The sequence below is a fragment of the Eleutherodactylus coqui genome, chromosome 8 (assembly GCF_035609145.1).
Source record: "Eleutherodactylus coqui strain aEleCoq1 chromosome 8, aEleCoq1.hap1, whole genome shotgun sequence".
NCBI lineage: Eukaryota > Metazoa > Chordata > Amphibia > Anura > Eleutherodactylidae > Eleutherodactylus > Eleutherodactylus coqui.
This window is the reverse complement of record NC_089844.1, coordinates 144414955-144431151: the sequence shown is the minus strand read 5'-3', so window position 1 is coordinate 144431151 and position 16197 is coordinate 144414955.

Here is a 16197-nt window from a genome sequence, read left to right as displayed (position 1 = left end):
CGCATGTACTGTGGCACAGCTGTGTCGGTCACGCGCATATAATGTAGCAGAGATCTGTACAATGCGCATGTCATGTCTGTCTGATGCATATCATATACCACAGCTGTGTCTGTGACGCACATGTCATGTAGCAGAGCTGAGTTTGTAACATGTGCATGTAATGTGGCACAGCTGTGTCTGTCATGTGCCTATAATTTAGCAGAGCTGAGTTTGTAACATGTGCATGTACTGTGGCACAGCTGTGTCTGTCATGCGCATATTTTGTAGCCGAGCTGTGTTTGTACCATGCGCATGTCATGTCTGTCAGGCACATGCCATGAACTAAAGCTGACAGTGCCGTGCATGCCATGTAGCAGAGCTGTGTCTGTGACGCGCATGTCATGTAGCAGAGCTATGTCTGTCAGGAGCATGGCATGTAGCACAGCTATGTGTCTGTCAAACACCCATGTACCACAGTTGTGTGTGTGATGTGCGTGTAGCAGAGCTGTGTGGTGCATTGTGCCACCAGAAGCACTGGTACTATGTTTTTTTTAATAATTAATAGTACCCTCATAAGAGTGACAACCACAGCATATCCCCATAAGTGACAGCCACAATACACACATGGGAGGAACAGCCACATCATCCACTCCACAGCATCTCCCCTTACAGTAACAACCGCAGCACCTCCCCATAACGGTGACAACCGCAGCATCTGCCCATAACGGTGACAACCGCAGCACCTCCCCATAACGGTGACAACCGCAGCACCTCCCCATAACGGTGACAACCGCAGCACCTCCCCATAACGGTGACAACCGCAGCATCTCCCCATAACGGTGACAACCACAGCACCTCCCCATAATAGTGACAACCGCAGCACCTCCCCATAACGGTGACAACCACAGCACCTCCCCATAACAGTGAGACTCACAGTGCCCCATAATAGTGCTGTGATAGAAACCATAGTGTCTGAACACCATCTTGTTCCCCTCTCCATTATCTAACTTACTTGACACACATATTCAGAAATGTTGTCCAATCAGAAGTTTACAAGGCCTGAAGAAGAAAAGCTGTGACGGCCCTTCGCTCACACAAGTGTCTCCTCCGGGGCCGACGGCTGACTACAGATGGACTTTGTATTAGACATGTACTCTGCGGAGCAAATAGTAAAGAAATGATAAAGCGTTTTTTATTTGATCTTCTATATATATATTAAACTACATCGTACATGTGACCGCGGAGCGGGGCTTATCACTGAAATCAATGGGAATCCTTCGTATCCTCCATCGCTTGTGAAACCTGCGCATGAGGATCACGTTTCACAGATGCGATGCAAGGCATTTTTACCTGAAAATGTCCTCGCATCTGCGGTAAAATGTAGGTCGCTGGGTGCGATATTGGGCTAAGTTTCTCGGAGTAATATTGCGTTTGCCCGCGTGTAGGTAGCCTAAGCCTTAATTAAGCTCAGGAATGCCTATAGATTACCAATTAACGATCTCAGATCTCTGCAATCCTCTAAGCAGCTCGTACTTAAGGAACACACGAATATGCCTCTAATGCTCCACCGTGCTGACCGTCACAACCACAGCATTCCCCCATAACAGTGACAACCACAGCATTCCCCCATAACAGTGAAAACTAGATACATTAAAAGGACAGCAAGTGTGCTCAAACAATGGCAGCCACAGTGCGTAATGACAGTAACAACTACAACCTCTCCCCATAACAATGGCAGCCACAGTGCCCCATGACAGTGGCAACTACAACCTCTCCCCATAACAATGGCAGCCACAGTGCCCCATGACAGTGACAACTACAACCTCTCCCCATAACAATGGCAGCCACAGTGCGTAATGACAGTAACAACTACAACCTCTCCCCATAACAATGGCAGCCACAGTGCCCCATGACAGTGGCAACTACAACCTCTCCCCATAACAATGGCAGCCACAGTGCCCCATGACAGTAACAACTACAACCTCTCCCCATAACAATGGCAGCCACAGTGCCCTATGACAGTGGCAACTACAACCTCTCCCCATAACAATGGCAGCCACAGTGCCCCATGACAGTGACAATGATTGTGAAGGTGACAGTGTCCCTATATCACTGGCAGCCATAATGCCCTCATAGTAATGACAACTAGAGCATGTCTGCCATGGTGCTCCCATAACAGTGCCCCCTAAAATAATAACAGGCACGGTGCCCCCACAACAGGGACATCCACAGATAAAGAATAGAATAACACCCCCTATTACTGCATGTTCATATTTTTCGCTTTCGCCCTGAGACTTGACACGCTACACGCCATTGTTTCACTGAGTTCGTTTCCGCCAACCCCACCCCCTCACTGTCCTCCAGCACCTCAGACTCTGTAGAAGAGATAACGCGTTCTGCTGTGCCATGCGCCGCTGCGGAGAAGGAAGGGGTTATGTCTTATACAGACTCCTGGAAGACGAGAGGGGAATTCGGAAATGGCGTCAGTGAAGTAAATATAGTTGGCTGGTGTGCCAGGGCAGTTTCACACGAGCGTAATAAGCTGCCCTATGAGACAGACGCGTGGCATGCAGCAAGCATGCAGTGACATTGCGAAGTTGTTGCGCGCCGCCAATCACCAGGCACATGCTGTGTCTGCGCACGTTATACGCGCCAAGGTAGAACATGCTGTGATCTTTCTTGCGTGTGGATTTTCGCAAAATATGTGTGAGCAGCAAGATGGGAGCCAATGGCAGATTGGTGCCGCACGCAAAAAAAACATCTGATCAACTTTACGGAAGAGACCCGCCCATTAGTCAGTAGGGATAGAAAAAACGTGGACAGCCCTCAGACGCCATCCGTGCGCTGTGCGTTTTTCTCAAGAGATGCAGAAGAAAATAATTAGTTTTTTTTTTTGTGGATTTGAAAAACGATTGGCGCACGGAAGTAAAAAATACATACAGAGGCAGACAGAACGTGGATGAAAAAAGTCCCTTTTTCTGCAGACGTAGCGTAGACGATTTCTTTAACACGAGCGTGCGCCGAGCCTAAATGGTGCGCATTTTTTTTGCGGACCGATGTATGTAAAAAATAAAATGACAATATATTCTATTTTGCTCCATATTCACAAACAAAAATCACCCATGTAAGTCTATGGGGGCGTAAAAAACCCGGCGAACACGAATACCTGCACGCGTGTTGCGTTTTTTTTACATATGTTGCCAGGAGAGAGTGAAAATAAAAAAAGCGACATCAATTGGACCTTCTTACATTTTTTTCCATGTGTGAAAACGGATGACACACGGACATAGTAAAATACCCGTACACAACGAGAACGCATGCGACATTCACATAACGAAATTGTATACGCCCGTGTGAACATAACCAGGCAGATCTGCCATTCAGCAGACTGCTAAAGTTGGACCTATAATGGCGGCCATGTTGGTTGTGGCACCGAACTTTCCCAGGAACAGACATAGCGAATCCGTTTATTATCATTTGAACAGGCGAATGACGTCACCGCTAGCTCATTCGCGCTGGGGCAGCCTGTTTATACAGGCAGATACATTGGCGGTCGTTCAAACGAGAAACCGTTCACATTCGCTGTATAAGTGATTAAGAGCGCCTGAACAAACGCTATTTAAAGGCAATGTGCCAGCGATGATTTTCATGCGCGCAGAAAATGAACGCCAAACAAAGCGTGAACTATTATCATTCGCCATTCGGTCGTTGGCTCGCATTTAGACCGAACGATTATCGCTCACTTTCGCTTGTTTGGGCGGTTTTTTGGTACGATAATCGTTCCGTGTGAAAGCGCCTTAAGAAATAACGAACTTGTCAGAAAACGACCGCCGAAAGATTTATATTTATGTGGGGGCCAGCCAAGCAGTGCGAGGACCAGCGACTAGTCAGTGTCTGCGTTACCTCATCTGACTGCCTAACAATACCTTCTCGTCGCTGCGGCGGGACGGTGAGTCATCTGCTGACCGTACCACACACGCCTGGATGGAAAGTGGAGAGTCACGGGGGTACATGCATAGCACTGATGTGGGGTAACTCTGACTGGCTCCATCATGCAGGTGGCATCCCTATCAGGTCCTCTATCTGTGCTGGTTCTCCTCTGTCTAATTTGTGACTAGAATGTTAGAATCACAGTAAAGACTGACACATGGAGAAAACAGAGCAGCACGGTAACTCTGCATAATGGTAGGTTTTATATGACATTCAGGAGCTGGAAAAGGTGGGTGACGACTATTTGCTAAGGGGGAAGGTGCGTTGTATGACTGGCTCTAAATCCTGCCCTAGCCCGGCTGTAATAATGGTGATAAACACCCTTTCTTCACGTGTATTGTATGTATGTAATGAGTCCCCTCGCCTCACACCTCTGTATATCACCGCTGTCAGATCGCCACCCCCAGGGTGAGAAATGATGGAATAGGTGAAGAGCCAGGAGTCAGGGCGGCATTACAAACTGCGCGGTCTGCCGGTAAACGGTCCCCAAGTGTCCCGGCTGCCGTAAATCTCCCAGCCTGAGACACGACCGCTTTATAACGCTCCTTCACACACTTTTTTCTCATTTTTATAATTTTTATGACGTAATCAGATGCATTATTTAAATGGTTTTATTCGCAAGTGTGATTTTTTTTAATTATTTTTTTTTAAATCAGATAATAGTCTAAACGAAAAAAATAATCGCAGCGCGTCCTATTTTGTTGCGATTTTCAGACCAAAATTAAAAATAAAACAAAAAACAGATTGCACTTGTTTGATGTGATTGAGATCCGATTTTGTTGCATGTAACTATGGCAATTATAAAAAAAAGTGGGCGGAAACTTTAATTACATCGCATGAAAATTGCACAAAAAAAATCTGGCAGATTATCCAGGGCCAAAAAAACCCCCACCCATGTAAATATAACCTAAGGCTATCTCTACAGCTTGTGAACGTGCAGTTTACACGCGGACGCGAGGCCAAAACGCCTTGCATCTTACGTGTGACATTCCGCGTTTGAAGCGCAATAGATCAGAAGTGTTTCCCATTGACTTTAATGGAAAACCGCGCATCGCAGTCGCATGAGCATCGTACGACATCTGAGAGCCATGCGACGTATTTAAGGTCCCATTGTAATCAGAGGGAGATGCGATCCGAGGAACACGAAAAAATACGACAAGCCGCGTGTATATGGCTCCTTTCAAAAGAATGTGGTATGTATTCTCGCAATGCACAAAAATTGCGAAAGTTTCTCGCCTGTGTGCAGTTAGCCTAAGACCGCCTGCACACGAACGGGTTGGATTCCGCATGGAGGATCCGACCCTCTGTCCGGCCGGCGTCCGTGCGTACCTGTATTTAATCTGTATGCGGATGGTTCGGACAGCTCGCCATCAGACATGCGCAGTACAGATTTTTTTACTTTAAATTCCTGATTTTCCCATGCCGTAGCTAGGCGATGGCGCTGTATCCGCGACCTTTGTCAATTGCGTAACGGCTGCGGGTCGAACGGCTTTCATTGACTTCAATGGAAGAAATCTGTGCAAAAAACTGAACAAGCTGCGATCTTTATTCCGCAAGTGGAACTCGTGTGAGCGGACGTGCAAATGTTCAATTCTTGCTAAAGGATACGGAATGCCACGGATCGTCCACGCGGGCGACGATCGCAGATTCCGTAATCCCACTGGCTGTGTGCAGCCGCCCTTAAGTATAGGAGTTCAAGTGTTTGTCAATGCGTTATTCTTGGTGTTTTTTTAGTTTGTAACATTTTGTACATTTATGTTCTCACGTCCTTTGGCAAAAACAGCATTAAAAAAACCCTACACCCAGAGTATCCTGTGTTTAAAAAGAAGGCCGCAAACCCCATAAAAGACATGAGAACATCATAAACACGCTTTATCCCTTTTATCTCACATTATACTAGCATTTGGCTGCAAGAATAACACACAAAGCTGTTAGAGCACCAGCAAAAATGCCACAGCCTGTAGGACAGTGATGGGCAACCTTTTAAGCTCAGTGTGTCAAAATTCGCCAGGAAACGGAACCAACAGGTAAGAGACGTCGGGGGACGAGGGGAGGAGGATCCTGGCTGCACACTGACATCACAGTGTGCGCTGGGAACAGCGCTGTTAGTAGTGCTGGTTAGTGAATTCCAGCAGGGGAGTCACAGCCCTATACGCTACCATCTGAGCTGTCTTCCCCTTCCCTCCCGATCACTGGCTTACCTCCTTTCTCCTCCCCTCCGGTTGTTTGCAGTGGAAGGGGGTGACATGAGGTGAAGCTAAGCTTCCGCCCACTCCCTGCTCCTTGTCCATAGCCAGCAATAGAAGGGGGCGGGGTGAAGCTTAGCCCCGCCCTGCCCCACGCCCTCCCATTGCAAACAGCTGGAGGGGAGGAGAGAGGAGGTGAGCCGGCGATCGGGAGGGAAGGAGAAGACAGCTCAGGTGGTAGCGTATATCGGCCGGCCGTGTGAATAAGCCCTTATCAATAGAAAAGTAAAGAGGTTATGATGGTCAAAAAATGTAAAGCAAATTTTTTAAAGGTATTTTATTTTTTTATGCAGTATTACGTTAAAAAAACTCTATAAATTTGGTATTGCTGTAATTGTACTGACCCACAGCATAGAGATAATATGTCATTTCTGCTGCACTGCGAATGTTGCAAAAGCAACCTCTTCTGAGTTTTTTGGAAGTGGGGAGGAAAAAATGAAAACAAGAAATGGAAAAAAGGGCTGAAGGCTTTAATGGCGGCCATATTGGATGTGACCCAACGTTCCTAAATTCCTGAATGACAATCTGTATCAGTAATGAAGTAATATAACATCCGGGGATGCAGTATACCTAGGCGGATTGTAATGGCGGCCATATTGGTTGTCACAGCTGAAAGGAATTTTAAACAAGATGACTCAAGGACTTGTATATATCCTTAATCTTAGTGGGAATGGACACTTCGGGGGGCTCGGAATGCACTTGGGGCAAAGATCAAGAATGAGCGGAGAGAGATTAAACCCTGGAAAGGATCTGTGGATATTGGATTTTCTTCTTGGGGGGAGGAGGCGGCCACATCGTCCTCCCATCTCCCCAATAAGCCCCTGTAAATCCTGGGAGAAGACATGCTGTGTTAATAAAGAGCTAATCCGCATCAGCTGCTGGTGCGGGGTCTGTTCCTGGTCTCACGTGCACTGACGTTTAATAACCTCTGCTTAATTTATGGGATATGTGGGAGCCCGGAGAGCACCATAAGGCTTATCCTAGTGTCACAGGTGGACTGCGACTGAGGACCGGACTGGGGGGTGCAGAAATTATAACCCATTTATTAATGAGGAGCCACAGGTTAATACTGCGTTCCAGGTAGTGCAAAACTACAACTCCCAGCATCTTGTTGTTAGAGCATGCTGGGAGTTGTAGTTTCGCAACAGCTGCTGAGGCACAATTGCAGACCGCAAACAAAGTATTGGCTTAGTCAGAGGTTGGCTGGCAGATATTAGTCCGGGGGGCAAGCACACAGCCGTGGCCTATCAGTAGTGGCCCATCCTAAAGGTGATAGCACGCGGTGCGGAGGGTCGCATAAATCCAAACCATGCCCCCCCCCCCCCCGCTAATGACCGTATAAATTATTGCCAATATTGTGCAGCCAATAGCCACTGTGAGCTGGCATCATTTACCAGTGTAGAACCAGCACACTGTGTTTCTACTCTTAACCTATCTGTTTAACATAAATATAGCACCTGAACTAACCTAAGTATACACATACAGCACCAGAACCCAGTTCATACTATAAATGCAGCACCAGAACCAAGCTGATAACATTTATATGGTAGCAGAAGGAAGGTCATTCATTATATTAAAAAAAGTGCAATAATTAAGCTCATGCCATAAATATAGCACTAGAACCAAGCTCAGTACATAAACACAATACCATGTTGGTAACTCTTCTCTGAACTTGCTCCAGTTTGTCTATGTCTTTTTTAAAGTGGGGTGCCCAGAACTGGACACAGTATTCCAGATGAGGTCTGACTAAGGAAGAGTAGAGGGGATAATTACCTCACGTGATCTAGACTTTATGCTTCTCTTAATACATCCCAGAATTGTGTTTGCCTTTTTGGCTGCTGCATCACATTGTTGACTCATGTTCAGTCTATGATCTATTAGAATACCTAAGTCTTTTTCACATGTGCTGCTTAGTCCAATACCTTCCATTCTATATATGCTTACTTCATTTTTCTTCCCCAGATGTAGGACTTTGCATTTCTCCTTGTTAAATACCATTCTGTTAGTGTTAGTAGTATTTAGAATGCCTCAAAGTAATCCATTAATAGTAATAGTGCCCACAAGTATCCCCTTAGTAGTTTTTAGAATGCCCCCAAGTATCCCCTTAATAGTAATAGTTCCCACAAATATCCCCTTAGTAGTATTTGGAATGTCCGCAAGTAACTACCTAATAGTAAAAGTGCCCACAAGTATCCCCTTAGTAGTATTTAGAATGCCTCCAAGTATCCCCTTAATAGTAATAGTGCCTACAAATATCCCCTTAGTAGTATTTTTAATGCCCCCTTTATAGTAATAGTGCTCTAGCTGGGACCTTAGCAGTAATAGTGTCCTCATAATTTTAAATGATCGCTTAAAGAGGTATTCTGGTCTATTTTTTTACTAGTGGCCTATCCCCTGGATGGGTCATTGGTAGTTGATGGATAGCGATCTGACGCTCAAGACCCCTAGTCATCTGCTGTTTGTCCAGTCTGCTGCAGAGTGTAGCATCAATGGTCGTCATCAATGGTGAGAGGCAGGAGAGTGCTGACTTCAGTCCCATTGAAATCAAAGGGAGCGCCATGCTGCCCCTATACTACCTGCTCAGGACAGGATGTGATGTCTTGACCATGAGAAGTGCAGGAAGCTCCGGGGCATTCCCATTCATTTTAATGGAAGTGAAGCTGCCGCACCCACTGCTTCTTCAAACCATTGACGACGATGTCCACTGTGCGATTACTACATTCACTGTTTATGGGGATAGCCATGCAATGTGCTCGACTATCTCCACCAGTCCCACAGAAGTGAATGGAGCGGTGGTCAAGCATCATCACTCCATTCACTAATAGGGACTTTGGGTGCGCCATTCTCACGATCTTTGGGGGTCCCAGTAGTCAGACCCCCAGGGATCAGACATTTACTAGCTACACTGTGGATAGATGATAAATGATTTTGGTGGATGACCCCTCTAAGTAGCTCCACAGGTGCAGGAACCTTAACATTTGAGCACAATCACCCCCCCCCCCCCCCCCCAGGTCCCATAGATGAGAGCTGTAATGGGGTCGCTCTAGCTGACACCAGCAATCATCCATTCCCGGCAATCGCTCAAATCTGGATTTGTCTTGAGCAGAGTCATTGATGAAAGTGTCACGACTGCACAGATGAAAAGCAGCCGTCTAAATCCCGCAGAACGTGGCGGTGAGTGTTAGTTTAACCGTTTCTCAGTTGTCAGTCCCCCCACACCCCAACTCTGATCTTCTGCAAACATTTCTCATCATGGATGGTGTCGCCACCTGGACATGCTGAATCAAATACTGGTCCGCCATCTTGTTATGGAGCGCTTTACAAGGGTGAGTGCGATATCGGTCTGATAAATGTACGACTTTTCTGCAAGTGTGATGTGGTTTGTGAAAAAACGTACACCGCTGTACATGCGAGTTACACGCGTGAAGAAATTGCATGTTGTTCCAATACTTAGGCTGGCTTTACACGGGCGATAAAATTGCGCAAGATACGTGCATTGCGAGATACACAAATTTTGCACAAATGTGAACCCTATTCTTTTGAATGGTTTCATACACATGAGCGATGTTTTCCTGCATGGCACCGCGATGGAATGCAGGAAGCAAATCGCTCTTGCATCGCAGCGCCCATTGCTTTCAATGCTGTCGCCAGCAGCAGAAACTCCACAATCCTCTGCCGCGGCTGTGACAGCCGTGCCGGTGGATCCCTGCATCCCTGAAATGATGCGAGGCTGTTTTGCCATGAAAACGCCTTGTATCCACGGGTATTTCACATGGTGAGGAGCGCGATATGGGGGCAGGATTCACAGCCCCATATCGCGATCGCCCATGTGAAATCAGCCACGGTTGATAGTAAGTTGCGCCCAAGATTGCTGGGCACAACTCGCATGGGACTGTGCCCCCTTGTCCGTGTGCTGGGCGATGCGCGGGAGACCGCATATTGCAAGCCCTATTCTCCTGCGACACTTGCATAAAAATAGGACATTCTGTGATTTTTTAATCTTGCAGCATTGCTGAGAAAGAAAATTTGCGCACCCATAAAAAATAATGGGTTGCATTTCAGTACAAGTTTTGCGCGTCTCGTAACGCACAAAACTTGGGCGAGTCTATCAGCCTTGTAAATACGGCCTTATCTATATATATAAAATTGAATGTATGCGTGTCTGTCTGTTTGTCCTTTATGCGCTACTACACCATTCATCCGATCGCCATGAAACTTTGGGAAGTTGTTGAGTACACTCCTGGGAAGATTATAGGCATAGTACAACTATCCTACGATAGGTGCCGCGCGTGCGAGCGTCGACAGTTATGACCCCCCCCCCCACGTAGATTGTTCGATTTCCATCATTGCCACTAATTCTCTCACTTCCCGATGTCGTAGAAACATGAAATTTGGCACGAGCATTGATTATGTCATAAATAGGAAAAGTTTAAGGGTCCCAACTCGATTATTCAATTCTAAGTGCCAAAGAATTAGCGTCCAAATTTTACGTACGGAATCTAATTTTCTCACTTCCCAATGTCATTAAAACTTGAAATTTGGCACGAGCATTGATTATGTCATAAATAGGAAAAGTTAATGGGTCCCAACTCGATTATTCAATTCTATGCGCAAAAGAATTAGCGTCCAAATTTTACGTACAGAATCTAATTCTCTCACTTCCTGATGTCCTCTATATATATAAAAAGGAATGTCTGTCTGTCTGTCCTTTATGCATTACTACACCATTCATCCATTCGCCATGAAACTTTGGGAAGTTGTTGAGTACACTCCTGGGAAGATTACTGGCATAGTACAACTATCCTACGATAGGTGGCGCGCATGCGAGCATTGTCGACAGTTATGCCCCCCAGACAAAGATTGTTTGATTTCCATTTCAAGCACGAAAGCAAAAGGCATTACGAGCAACGGGATGCGTGTTCAACTACAAAATGATGCATCCGCCGAACGTATCACAAGACAATTGCTGGATATTAAGAATGCTGAGGTAAAATGAAAGCTGCGCTGTGATTGGTTGCTATGTATTATACCGCTGAGGTAAAATGAATGCTGCGCTGTGATTGGTTGCAATTTTTTATATTGCTGAGGCAGAATAAAAGATGCACTGTGATTGGTTGTTATTTCTCTTTCTTCTGAGGTAACATGAAAGCTGCGCTGTGATTGGGTGTTATATATTATACTGCTGAGCTAACATAAAAGCTGCACTGTGATTGGTTGTTATATATTATAAAGCTGAGGTAACATGTAAGCTGCGCTGCGATTGGTTGTTATCTAGACATATAAAAACGAATGTATGTATGTCTGTCTTCGCAGCAAAGCGCGACGGGTAAGCTAGTATAAATCACATTGCAATCACATGCACATCGTATGTCATGCAAATGCAATGCAATGGGATTTTTTTCCTCCCATAGGAAATAATGGGCGATATTGCGCCAAAAACAGGACATGCGGAGATTTTTGTAGCTCGGAATTTCGGTCCGTGAGGAAAATGACTCATTTAAATAATGGATTCTTTTCATGTGTGATTTTTGTGCATCCGACAACACACAGAAACTGCGTGTAAATCACCCGTGCATATATACCCTGTGTTCACGTGCAATATGAGACCGAGACGCTCAGACTGATATCACACTCATCGCTGCACATATAATTTACATGCATGTGAAAATCACACGTTTCAATAGGACAGTTAGAAAAAAAAAATCTCATTGCAATCACATGAAAATCGTGATTTGTAAAAAAAAATCCCATGGGGAATAATGGGCAATTTTTAAATAGAATCACCTAAGAAGAGGACATGTGGCAATTTGTACGACTTTGCACTGCGAGCAAAGAATCGTTCATGTGAATTAACCCATTGAAATCAGTGAGTTACTTTCCGACCATTTCACAATCAGACAAAACTCATGTAGGAAAACTGTTTGAGAGCCCCCTGAAGCCGACCGATATCGCGCCTGTAGTTTTCCCTGCGATTGTGATGGGTTTTGTAAGAAAAGCGTATTGCATCGTATCACACTTGCATGAAAATCACACTGTGCAATTTTTTTTTCTTGGGTCCCTTAGAAATGATAGGTGATATTGCCGAAACAGTAGGACAAGCTGCCATTCCCCTATCAGCCATGTGAACACACCTACGGTAACTAATGGGTTATCACGATGTGTAAGTTCTGAGGGTCTCACAATCACACCGAACTCGCTCCTTTTGCTAGTCCATATAAATCCGGCCTTGAAGACCCTTCGATTCTCCTTACCCCTCCTAGTAATGGGTTATACTGTCCCTGCAAGCAGAGTATGACAGTACATCCACAGGAGCGAAGGGACATTGAGGGGTTAATGCTTACCTTCATCATGTGAATAGTTCCACAACTTTCTAAAAGACCTTAAACTTCAATTCTTCACTATTTTCAAGATTTGTGCTTGCTTGCAGTGAATTGAAACAACCTTGCTTACCTCCAGAGGCCGACCATGTCCAACTGACACTGATGTGTCGGCACGTGATTACGGTATATTAGCATCGTCGCTCCCAAGAAGCCTGCAGGTGTGAGAGCAGGATATCATCATGACAGGTTTTAAGCCTCCAGTCACTGACAGCAAGCAGTTTACATGAAAATGGCAAAGAAATGAAGCACAAAAAATAGATATATTTTGCAATGTTGCAGAACATAAAGCAGCGCATCATCCCCAACCCCTCTAATGTATGAGCTTTCATGCTGAGGGTCCCTATCTATTGGGAAACTACAACTCCCATCATGCTCTGTCACCTGCAGGTGCGATAATCCCTATCCGTCCCATCACCTGGATGCTGCTTAGTCCATACAGGAGAAGTATCGCCACATCTTTAGCATTAGGGCTCATTCACACGAGTGTATTCAGTTTCGGACCGTGAAAGTAGTACTGATTTCCCTGCGTGTGTATGGGAGTGTTGCTTTTTGTTGCGTATGTGTGTTTTTTATATCCATGTGCCATCCGTTATTCACCCGCGCAAAAAAATCAGAAAACACAGATAAGGTTCCTTCACACATTTTTGCATGCATTTGCGCTATGAATCAGTCTTTTTTGCGCACGTATTGGCATGTTACTGAATTTTTCGCATTCGCGGCATCTGCATTTGTGCGCAGAAGACGAACGCCACAGGATTTAAATGTTTTTTTACCTTAAGAAGTTGCAATGATTTTCCGCTGTGTTTTATGCCCCCTCTCATAGACTTCTATGGGGATCTTTGGCACGAAAATGTACAGGAAAATAGAGCGAGTTCTATTTTTTTGCGCACGTGCAAAATCAAGATGAACCCATTGACATCAATGTGTTCTATTCTCTGTGCATTGCACACGTAAATTTTTAGTGCGCAAAAACGGGTGCACGTATGGCCGTATGAAGGAGCCCTTAATGTAAGTTGTTTTTTTTACTGTTTCCTGGCACCATAGATAAAAAAAATGTAACATTCATGTTCGCTGTATTTTTTACGCTCATGGGCGATTCTGGTCCGTAAATACGAACCAAGATAGGACATGCTTCTTTTTTTTCACTTGGCTACATCAGTCTGCATTAGAAACGCACATCTGAATCCGTCCATGTGAATGAGCCCTTCCCCACAGTGGCCAGCAGGGGTCAGGCTGCATACACCAGCATCTGTGGGCAGCTGGGAGGACCCTTTGGGGACTATATTATGGACCATAACGATTTGTCCTCGCTCATTAACATAGCAGTCATTCCTCCGAGCAGTGTTACGGGGATGTCACACACTTGTGGTAGTCGTCAGGCCTGACAGGTGACTAAGATGCTAGAAACATGTTCTATCCAGTGATTCATATCGACCAAGTACAGAAAGCAGATGGTGAGTTGCAGAGGGGTGCCCCCCATCGTGTAAGGAAGATACCCCCTTTTTTGCACCTCTTCCAACATCACTTTTCTGAACCATCAGATCAAGCACACATCAAACTCTTTGTATTGGCCTGAGATCTCTGCTTGCTGTCAGTGAGTGGGTAACATTTACATCCAGAGACTGAAATACCCTACAGACCTAATACTTCTGACAGCTGAGGGTTTGTTACATTTGTATCCGCTCTAGACAATCCTCTGTGAGTTAAAGGGGTTGTGTAGTATTAGAAAAACATGGTTGCTTTATAGTCCAAACAGCGCCACACTTCATCAAAGGTTGTGTGTGACATTGCAGCTCATCCTCATTTACTTAAAGCGACCCTCTGGGCCTAAACAAAGATGGCCGCACTGCTTCTTGGACTACCTGATGCACGGGTAGTCTAAGACACTATGTGCTGCTCTAACTGGCCAGCCCTGGTCATGTGGGCAGCAGTGGCCAATCAGACTTCATGTAGTGCCTGAGACTGAGGCTACATTCACACGGGTGAATGTGAGATCGTGCTTGCCAACATGCGAGTTTTTGATTCAAAATCACATTGTTTCTGTGAAATTGTGATTTTCACGTACACTGAAGGATCGCAAGTGTTTCCCATTGACTTCAATAGGAAACATCACATCGCATTCGCATGGCATGTGACTACCATACAATATCTTTGACAGTCCCATTGAAAACAATAGGCGAGGTGTTCCGAGGGAACGCGAAAGATAGAGTTTTTTAACCTCACAGCATCGCTTGTGTGAATGAATCCATGGAAAAGATTTCATATTCAGGTGAGTTTTGTGTGCATCGCATCACACCAAACTCACGCGAGAATATGGTTCGTGTGAATGCAACCTAAGGGCTCTTTCACGCAAGTGTTGTCTTGATGCTGAGACAATGCTTCCGTTGTCTCCCCCTTCCCGGCTCACCTCCCCTCTCCTCCCCTCTGGCTTTTTGCAATGGAAGGGGGAAAATCAGGCCCGCTCCGGATTCTCCATAGAGAATCCCGTAGCGAGTCCCTCCTGCCCCGCGGACATGAGGGCTGAAAATAACAATTACTCACCTCTCCGCACGCTCCGGATCTTCCCGGCTTGATCTTCTCTCCGTCGCCGCCGCATCTTCTTTCTTCGGCCCGGCGGATGTGCACGGCACGCGGGCTGCGAGCCGCGTGCATGCGCCGGCCCGAAGAAAAAAGATCCGGCCGCGACAGAGAGAAGATGAAGCCGCGAAGAAGGGAAGATCCGGAGCAGGTGAGTATATTCCGATTTTGGTCTCCCGTGGATCCGGACGGCTTCCATAGGCTTCAATAGAAGCCTGCGGGAGCCGTCCCCACGGGAGACCCGCACGAAAATGGAACATGTCCATTTTTTTTCATGCTCCATATTTTTTTAAATTCACTTTTATTGACCATCCGCGGGTATTTATCTACCAGCGGGTGGTCAATGCATCCCTATGGGGTGCGGATCCACATGCGGGTGATCCGCTGTGGATTTAAAATCATCTTTTGCCCGTGGACATGAGGCCTTTAGGGTCTCAGGTGGCAAGACTGTTCATACCGCAGCTCATTGCATATCTGCCTGAGATGTAACTGCCTGCCGAGCTTTACAGTAAAACATCAATTCCTTTCAGGGGCGAGATTTTTTTTGACAATGGATGTATAATGTTTTTTTCTTATGATGGGGGTGTGCAAAAAAATTCTGCGCAAAGTGCCATCTAACGTAAGGCTGGCACTGGTTGCTATGACATATCAAAAGTTTTCGGAAAGTTTCGTCCCCCTTCAGGTTTATTTCCGTACCATTGGAGGATGCCTTTAATATGTCATCTGATTGATACTTTTGTGAACATGTCTGACCTTCCTCTTATTACTGTCTTTTACACGCTTTCCCTCGGCGTCCCGCTGCGCCCTCACATTCTGGACATCTGGTCGTGAAAAAAAGGAGGGAAACTTTCCCCCGTTAGCAGCAGGTGAAGCGATCGCTGGGGAGCACTTGTGTCACACACACATGTCGCTGCCTGTTACACGCCTGATTTCATGCTGCTAAACAGGCTCTGTCTGCACATTCCATATCACAGGCATCCTGCATCCCAATACCCAACATGCAATGCCCCAACGTACCCCCCACA